This window comes from Xyrauchen texanus, chromosome 10 (genome assembly GCF_025860055.1).
Source record: "Xyrauchen texanus isolate HMW12.3.18 chromosome 10, RBS_HiC_50CHRs, whole genome shotgun sequence".
NCBI lineage: Eukaryota > Metazoa > Chordata > Actinopteri > Cypriniformes > Catostomidae > Xyrauchen > Xyrauchen texanus.
The window spans coordinates 34,720,129-34,729,112 of record NC_068285.1 but is presented as its reverse complement, the minus strand read 5'-3'; positions in this window follow the sequence as shown (position 1 = coordinate 34,729,112).

Here is an 8,984-nt window from a genome sequence, read left to right as displayed (position 1 = left end):
AGTTGATTCATATTTTAGCGTGTTTGAGCGAATTGCTTCCACACTCCACTGGCCTAAAGAGGTTTGGCCTTTGCTGTTACAGTGCAAGTTAACCGGTAAGGCTCAAGATGTTTGCGCTACGTTGTCCTTAGAGGATAGCGTGAATTATGAGGTAGTGAAACTTGCAATTTTGCGTGCATATGAGCTAGTGCCAGAAGCTTACAAACAGTTTAGGTGTCATAAGAAAAGTTCCAATCAGTCATTTGTTGAATTTGCGAGGGAAAAAGGCATCTTGTTTGATAAGTGGTGCACATCGAGTAAGGTAAATGAATTTAAAAACATGCGAGAATTAATTCTTTTAGAAGAATTTAAGAACTGTGTATCTGAGCGTGTTGTTGTTTATTTAAATGTGCAAAAAGTGACGTCTTTATCTCAAGCCTCTGTTCTTGCAGATGAATTTACATTGACGCATAAACATTTGTTCACTCCTGCACGTTCTGAGAGAACTATGTCTTCTCATGAAAATCAGAGCAGCTCGTTACGACCGAAACTAGTTAATTTTAAGTCAAAAGAAAATCGAGAATGTTTTTATTGTCACAAATCTGGCCATTTAATCGCTGATTGTGTTGTGTTGAGGCGAAAACAGTCGAGTTCTGTACCTAAGAGCGCTGGTTTTGTTAAACTGGTTGACTCTTGTTACGGTCGAGCGTAGTGACAAACCTGATTCTAGTTATGCACCTTTTCTATTAGAAGGGTTAGTTTCCGTTACGGGAAAGTCGGATGCGCAGATAAGAGTCAAAATGCTGCGTGATACTGGGGCAATGCAGTCTTTTATTAGTGCAGGTACTCCCGTTGTCTTACCAAACTTCCTGTGGCAGTAATGTGTTAGTACAGGGCATAGAGATGGGTCTTGTTCAAGTTCCATTGCATCAGATTCACTTGGAATCAGAACTGTGCACGGGTTTTGTGAAGGTAGCCGTTTGTGAGTGGGGTACAATTTATCCTTGGCAATGATCTAGCCGGTGGGAAAGTCATGCCTTTGCTGGAATTTTTGACAATCCAGTTGTGTCAGATCAGCCTGATGAACTGTCGAGGTCTTATCCTGAGACTTTTCCAGTTTGTGTGGTTACGCAATCTCAGGCTCAGGAGATAAATACTGTTGGTGACTTGGCTACATCTTTTATGGCATATAGTTTTTCAATGATGTTTTATCTGATGAGAGTAAGACTGTTGAGAGATCCCCTGTTCTGAGTACCTCGGGGGTAAAGTTGCGTGTGATGCGCGAGAGGATTATTTCTGCCCAGAAGGAGGATAAAAATCTTCAGAAGTGTTTTGCTGCTGCTGTTCTCCCAGAGAAAGCTCAAGAAAGAAAAGCTGCATATTATGTTGAGAACGATTTATTGATGCGTAAGTGGTGCTCTGGTATTACAGATGATGCTGAATAGAGTAGTGTGTATCAGATTGTTGTTTCTTCTTGTTACCGACAACACATTTTATCTCTAGCTCATGATCACGACTTATCAGGACATCTAGGAATAAAGAAAACGTATCACCGTATTCTGAGGCATTTCTTTTGGCCGAGATTAAAAGCTGTCGTCACACAATTTTGTCGCACCTGCCGTATATGCCAGATTACTGGTAAACCAAATCAAGTAATCCCGTGTGCTCCTCTCGTACCTATTCCAGTGATGGGTGAACCGTTTGAGCATGTTATCGTCTATTGTGTCGGCAATTTGCCTAAGTCTAAGACCGGTAATCAGTTTTTATTGACGGTAATGTGTACTGCGACCAGATTTCCAGAGGCAATTCCATTGAGGAAGATTACAGCGCCAGTTGTAACTAGAGCACTTGTGAATTTTTTTTCTACGTTTGGTTTACCAAAAATTGTGCAGACAGATCAAAGCACTAATTTTCTTTCGAGGATTTTTTCTCAAGTGTTGTCCAGTTTAAATATCTCCCACAGGGTCGCAAGTGCTTATCACGCTGAAAGCCAGGGGGCGCTCGAGCGTTTCCACCAAACGCTGAAGGCAATGCTCAGAAAATATTGTATGGATACGGGTAAGGAATGGGATGAGGGTGTACCATTACTTTTGTTTGCGATCAGAGAAGCAGTTCAGGAAAGTCTTGGATTCAGTCCTGCTGAATTAGTATTTGGACACACTGTCAGAGGACCCTTGAAAATGCTCAAGGAGAATCTGTTGTCTTTTAAGTCTAAACCTAAAGTGAATGTGATCAACTATGTGAGTAAGTTCCGTGAACGCTTGCACAAAGCATGTTCGGTGGCCAAAGAGTCACTTGAAGTTGCTCAGAAAAAAATGAAGCGTCATTACGATCGTAAATCTGTACAGCGTACCTTTAACAAGGGGCGATCAGGTGCTGGTGTTGCTGCCTATGGTAGGGTCGGCTTTGTCAGCACGATTTTCTGGACCATACGAGGTAGTAAGAAAAATTAGTAATACAGATTACGTTATCGGAACTCCTGATAGAAGAAGGAAGACTCGTGTGTGTCATGTAAACATGTTAAAGACTTTTCACAACAGAGAAGCTGTCCAGAATGTTTCACCTACAGATGAAATCACCGTTCCTGAGTCATCTCTTGTGTTAGTCGCTTGTGTTGCTGTCGAGATTGCTGATCCGGAGGATCTCATCAACAGTGTGCCCGACTTAAGAACTCGGAGGTATTGACTGATTTTGCATTTCGTGTATCTCATTTATCTGAACAACAAGGGTGTGATATTATGCAGTTGATTGATGATTTCCCTGCTTTGTTTAATGATGTACCTTCTTGCACTACAGTGTTAGAGCACGATATTAACGTGGGTGAGGCGGCTCTGATCAGACAACACGTGTATCGCGTGAATACAGCGAAAAGAGATCTTATGCGGAAAGAGGTTGAGTTTCTGTTAGAGCATGGACTTGCTCAATCCAGTTGTAGTTCCTGGAGTTCTCCGTGCTTACTGGTGCTGAAAAGCGATGTTACTGCACGATTCTGTACTGACTATCGGAAAGTAAATGCCGTAACTGTGCCGGATTGTTTTCCATTGCCGCGCATGGAAGACTGTGTTGACAACCTTGGTTCTGCTCGTTATGTCAGTAAGTTAGATTTGTTAAAAGGTTACTGGCAAGTTCCTCTTACGGCTTGTGCCTCTGACATTTCGGCATTTGTAACACCTGATAGTTTCCTCCAGTACTCCGTGATGGCTTTCGGGATGCGTAACGCACCAGCCACTTTTCAGCGACTCATCAATATTGTGCTGGCTGGGGTGCCAAAGTGTAACGCATATTTAGACGACCTAGTAGTGTATCCTACTGATTGGTTAGAACATGTGTCGTTATTGCGAACTGTTTTTGAGCGTCTCGAGAAAGCGTTGTTAACTTTAAACCTAGCTAAATGTGAATTTGGTCAGGCCACTATTACGTATCTTGGGAAGGAAGTTGGTCAAGGTCAAGTGCGCCCAGTAGAAGCAAAAGTTATCGCCATAGCGGAGTTTCCTGCTCCAGCCACCCGACGTGAACTTCGTTGATTTTTAGGGATGGCTGGCTACTATCGTGGCTTTTGCAAAAACTTTTCGACGACTGCGCACCCACTGACTTCACTTCTTAGTCCGTCCCGAACGTTTTTATGGTCTGATGAATGTCAGCATGCTTTTCACTCAATCAAAGTTCTTTTGTGTAATGCACCTGTTTTAGCCGCACCCGACTGTGATTCTGCTTTTAAACTCGATGTGGATGCCAGTGCCGTTGGTGCCGGAGCTGTTTTAATTCAGGAAGGTAAAGATGGCATTGATCATCCTATCTGTTATTTTTCGCGGAAGTTCAATAGACATCAGTTGAATTATTCGACGATCGAGAAGGAAGCACTAGCACTATTAATGGCCTTCCAATATTTTGATGTGTATGTAGGATCGAGTAATACTCCAGTCACTGTGTTTAACGATCATAACCCTTTAGTTTTTCTGTCACGTATGTATAATCAGAATCAACGTTTGATGCGCTGGTCTCTAATTGTACAGGGTTACAATCTGGTAATCAAACACAAGAAAGGCGTCGAAAATGTGATAGCTGACGCACTATCTAGAGTTGCTTATTGCGGCATTTGATAACTGTTTGAACAACTATATGTTTGATCTATCCCATAGAGTTGGTTCTTAAGGGGGGGAAGTGTTACGTTCCACGCGTGTTTTGTGTTCGTTTTCATTGTTCTGTGCACGTTAGTGTACTTTGCACGTGTTGGTTGTTGTGCTCATTGTCTTCTCTCTGTCTCTAGCTCCCTCTCTCTGCTCGCAGGTTGCTGTGATTGGCTGAGTCGAACGTCAGTCATCGATAAGGCGGCGCTTGAGAACCAATTGGAGGCCGCCGGCTGGTTTTAAAAGGATGGCGCGTTCATTCATGCTGCTCGAAATGAGTATGAGTATGGCTCTGCCTGTGACTTGAGTGGTGTGCTATGTGTTTTGTTCTTTGTACTTTTAGTACTAGACATGTTATGTGAGCTTAGTTCTGATGTGTATGTCTCATTTGCTTGAGATATCGTTTAACAACGGACATTGTGGGAAGAGAACGCAGGTCAGGATATCGCGATATACACTGCACCCATAGCAAATGACTGTCTAGACACACCAGGTAAGACGTGAGCGCCAACCCCTGTATTTTTGTTGTGTTAGGTAGTTTAAGTTGTGTTAGGTAGTTTAACCCCTGTATTTTTGTTGTGTTAAGTCCTTTTTTTTAATCCCCATTAATCATGAGCACTGTCTCAGAACAAGCCGTTCGCAGATTCTGTTCAAAGTGACATCACTTTGAACAGGCCCTGCCCACGACTGTTGACGGACACTGCCGACGGACAAGTGGGTTTGTGTGTGTTGTTTCATATAGAGCATAGTGAACATTGTAACAGTATTTGTGTGTGTGTGTGTTGCTTATCCATCATTGCAAAACTGCTGAAAAAACTCTAAAAAAAAATGAAATAAATGTATCAAATATCCATTCGGAAATTTCCTGGTTCATTTTCAAAGTTGTTACTTCTGATGGATTCTTTCTCTCATCAGTGTCTGACTCTGGTTCAAACATATTGGGCTGAACACCACTATTTTCGCTGTCAGTCATATTGCTTATGATGTCTAGTTATCCGAAGCAGAGATGTCAAAACTCCACCCTATTCTGGATATGGGCGGGGAGCACCAGCTCATTTGCATTTAAAGACACACACACAAAAACAGCTCGTTTTTATTCCCACACAAAAATTGGCATATTTAACGTGGTATAATAAATTATCTGTAGGGTATAGGGTGAAGAGGGGCAGAATAGGTGCCCTTTAAGATGTGCTACATGCATATGAGCAGAGAGAGAAGTCATTTTGATGTAAGTTTGGAGCAGCAGAAATAAAAATAGCCTTTACACTGTCTTTGCTGCCACTGGACCGGCAAAGAGTGGACCCCAAGTGACATTCCAAGCGGGGGGAGGTTAGCTGCCTGCTAGAGCAAAGAATGCAGAAAGATTGATTCACTCCTTTCCCCCATAGGAAATGGACATAAAGCACAGAACATAGACTTTTCTTCATTCATTTATAAACAAACTATAAATGAACATGCATATCCCCAGGACATTGTGTATAGGATCATTACTGTCTTGTAAAGTGTTTTTGTACTGTATACTGTTTTATACATGATTTATGACAGGACTACCAGCTAACTTAAAATTATTTTGTATCATGTTTCCTACCAAATGAATCATCATGTGACATCCGGCACAATTCTGACAGCATGCATTGTATGCTTGCTATATTAATCAGAGCATAAAGGGGCACACATTAACAACTTATCCCCCAATCATGCAAATGAGTCAGCTTCCAAAAGAAATTGCACCTCTCATTGGTCAAGCCAGACTAAAGAGGAGGGACATCCAGCAGAAGTTCAAAGACACAGCCTGCCTTTTACTCTCCCTCTTTTCCCCTGACCCTCTGCTGCTGGTCGTGCTGACCACCAGGTGGCAGGCCGGCAGGTACGTACCAGTAACTAACTGAACGTAGTTTTAGTGTAAGCTGAAAAACCCTTTGTAACAAAGGTGCTCTTAAAGGGGTCATGACATGGTTTTTTTTTAATTGTATTATTATGTTCCCTTAGGTGCAATTATAGTATTAATATATTTTTTTTTAAGAAAAACTTTTAAAATCTAGTGATTTATGACCTTTTCCCACCCTGTTTCTCATCCTCTGATTCAAACAGTCTGTTTTGGGGGCGTTTTCCATTGAAGACTTCAGTGTTAACGCCCACTGTTATGATTGGCTAACATCAGTGCCTATGTATCAATTATTGACGCCCCCAGCCAGAACAATATGCAAGTAAACTAAGTAAAAACACTGTGATTATTCATAATGAATGAAATTGCGCTTTAAAAAGTAGTTTAAAGTTTAAAATAGATTACTTACAGTTTGCGTCGTCGTTGTTCCCAGAATAGTCGGCACGGACTTATCTTTGAGCAACAGTTTTCTGGCAAAGCCAGCATCATATTGAGATTTGTTCTCAAAACAGTCATCCTTAAAATGTACATAACAAACGCTTAAGTTAACACTGCCGTGACTGGAACGTAAACTGCATCCATTTTTCCCTGACGTCTGAATCTTTCGGCAGCTTATTCAGAGGTTTTGTTTGACCACAGCCAGGAACAGCACATCTGTGTGGCATCGTAATTTTCCTGTGCACAAGTAGTCTCTGTCAGAGCTCGCTGTCCATCGACTGAACACTTGTGAGGCGCACGGCGATACTGAAATGAGCGTAGTTGTCTTTGCGCTTAAATCGTAGTTATCTTGTGCTGGAGGCGGTCATATGCAAACGCTGTTACGTCACTTCTAACCGACACGTCACTTCTAACCATGAATCCAGAACGAGCTGTATTTTGAGCTTGATTAAATAAATGATTCGTTTAGAATGGGGAGGACGTCTTAAAATATTAAACTTGCAGGACGTTTTAATGATACAAAGACCTCTTATATACCAAAAGATCAAGGCAAATTTGGTTTCTCATGTCATGACCCCTTTAAGAAACAGATGGTTCTCTCAGATGGTCAAATGTTTCTTTACATAACTGTATTTCCCCTATCCTGTTGCGGTTTATTTTCATTCTTCCCTTTACCATGTATGAGTGTTTCGTGTGTATGTTTTTGTTTAGATTAGTTATTATCAGTACTGAGTGTTCGCTGGACGAACAGATAAATTGATTTTATACATGAATTCAGCTATATCAAGTTGATTCTATTAACCGATCCAAATGTTCATAATTAATTATTCACGTTTCCCTTTTAAAGATATTTTGACTGTAGTATATTTTTATAAGAAAAAGATTTTGCTTCAATGCTATATCTATATGTGTAATATTATTGTCAGTAAGCCATGATAATAATATTACTCCAATAAAATAATTTATCATAATTCTCTTATTAAAGCTAATTCCCTACAGTAGAATTTGTGAGCTGATACAACGAGACGTTGTATTACAATTTTAATGGTGGAGAATTTTATTTAGACAAATTTTTATTTAGACAATTTTTTATTTAGTCAAAATGTGCCTGCAAGCGATTAATGAGTGCGGTGAAGAGATCCCAAGATTTGTATCGCATTTCCTGGATGAATTACCCCCGTCTCGTTTAATCACGTCGATGTGTCTGCGCTCCTCAGGAAAATGCAGCAAGTTAATGCTGACATTGACTACCTAAAAAGAACTATGGGAACTCAGGTAGCTGCCTGTGAAACATTGCGGGAGGTTTCTGTTAAACTTGACAGTCGGCTGACTGACTGGTAGACTTACCCCATGTCTAGGTCTACCTGCCTCTGAGGCAGGTAGCCCTAGACATGGGGTACTGCTAGATGTGAAAAAACAGGCAAATGCTAGAGTTAAGTATGCACTCCGATTTATTAAGAAAAATGAAAATACAATAAGAGCGGACTCGCTAGCCAGAAAGCTACAGAACAACAACTTTAATGCCTTTTGGCAAGAGGTAAAAGTAATGAATTCCAATAAAACATCTTTACCAGCGGATATTGAAGGTATCAGTGGCCCCGAAAAAATAGCTGAGCTTTGGCGGGAGCACTACCGGGACCTGTTTAATTGTGTTAAAAGTAACCCAGGTAGAATTGATAATGAACATATTGATTTTTCAACAGATATGATTATTAGAGCAGTAGATATTCATGGTGCCATTAATATGTTGGAGAACAACAAAGCCTGTGGTATGGACGGTATTACTGCAGAACATCTAAAATATGCCAGCCATAGGCTCTGTCCTTTACTTTCCATGTGTTTTAATGGTTGTCTGGTCCATGGTGTCCTGCCAAATGCTATTATGTCTGTAATGTTACTGCCGGTGCTTAAAGATAAGGCTGGTAAGCTCAAAAGTATTGACAATTATCGACCTATTGCAATAGCAAGTATCTTGTCTAAAGTACTGGAGAGGATACTGTTAACCAAGCTAGAAATGTATGTCCTTACTTCCGACAATCAGACATTTGATAGGATTAATCATGAACGGTTGTTTGTAAAATTGTTAGACAGAGGTGCCCCTAAATTTTTAGTGAGAATTTTAATGTTTTGGTATGCCCACCAAACGTTTCTGGTTAAATGGGACAATGTTGTATCCACTCCTTTTCATGTTAGTAATGGTGTGCGACAAGGAGGTATCGTGTCTCCTTATTTTATTTAATTTTTATATGGATGAATTATCAAACCAGTTAAATAGGTTGAAAACTGGCTGTCTTGTGGGCAACACTATTGTTAATCATCTTATGTATGCTGACGATCTGGTCCTGCTTTGTCCATTTAGTGCTGGGCTGCAGGAAATGCTGAATGTGTGCTCTCAGTATGGCCTTGATCATGACATAAAATATAATGCTAAGAAAAGCCACATAATGATAGTTAGAAGCGATGAGGACAGGAAATCAATTTTCCCAACATTTTATTTGGCAGATAGTCCTCTTGCTGTGTGTGAGGAAATTAAATATTTAGGTCATGTCATATCC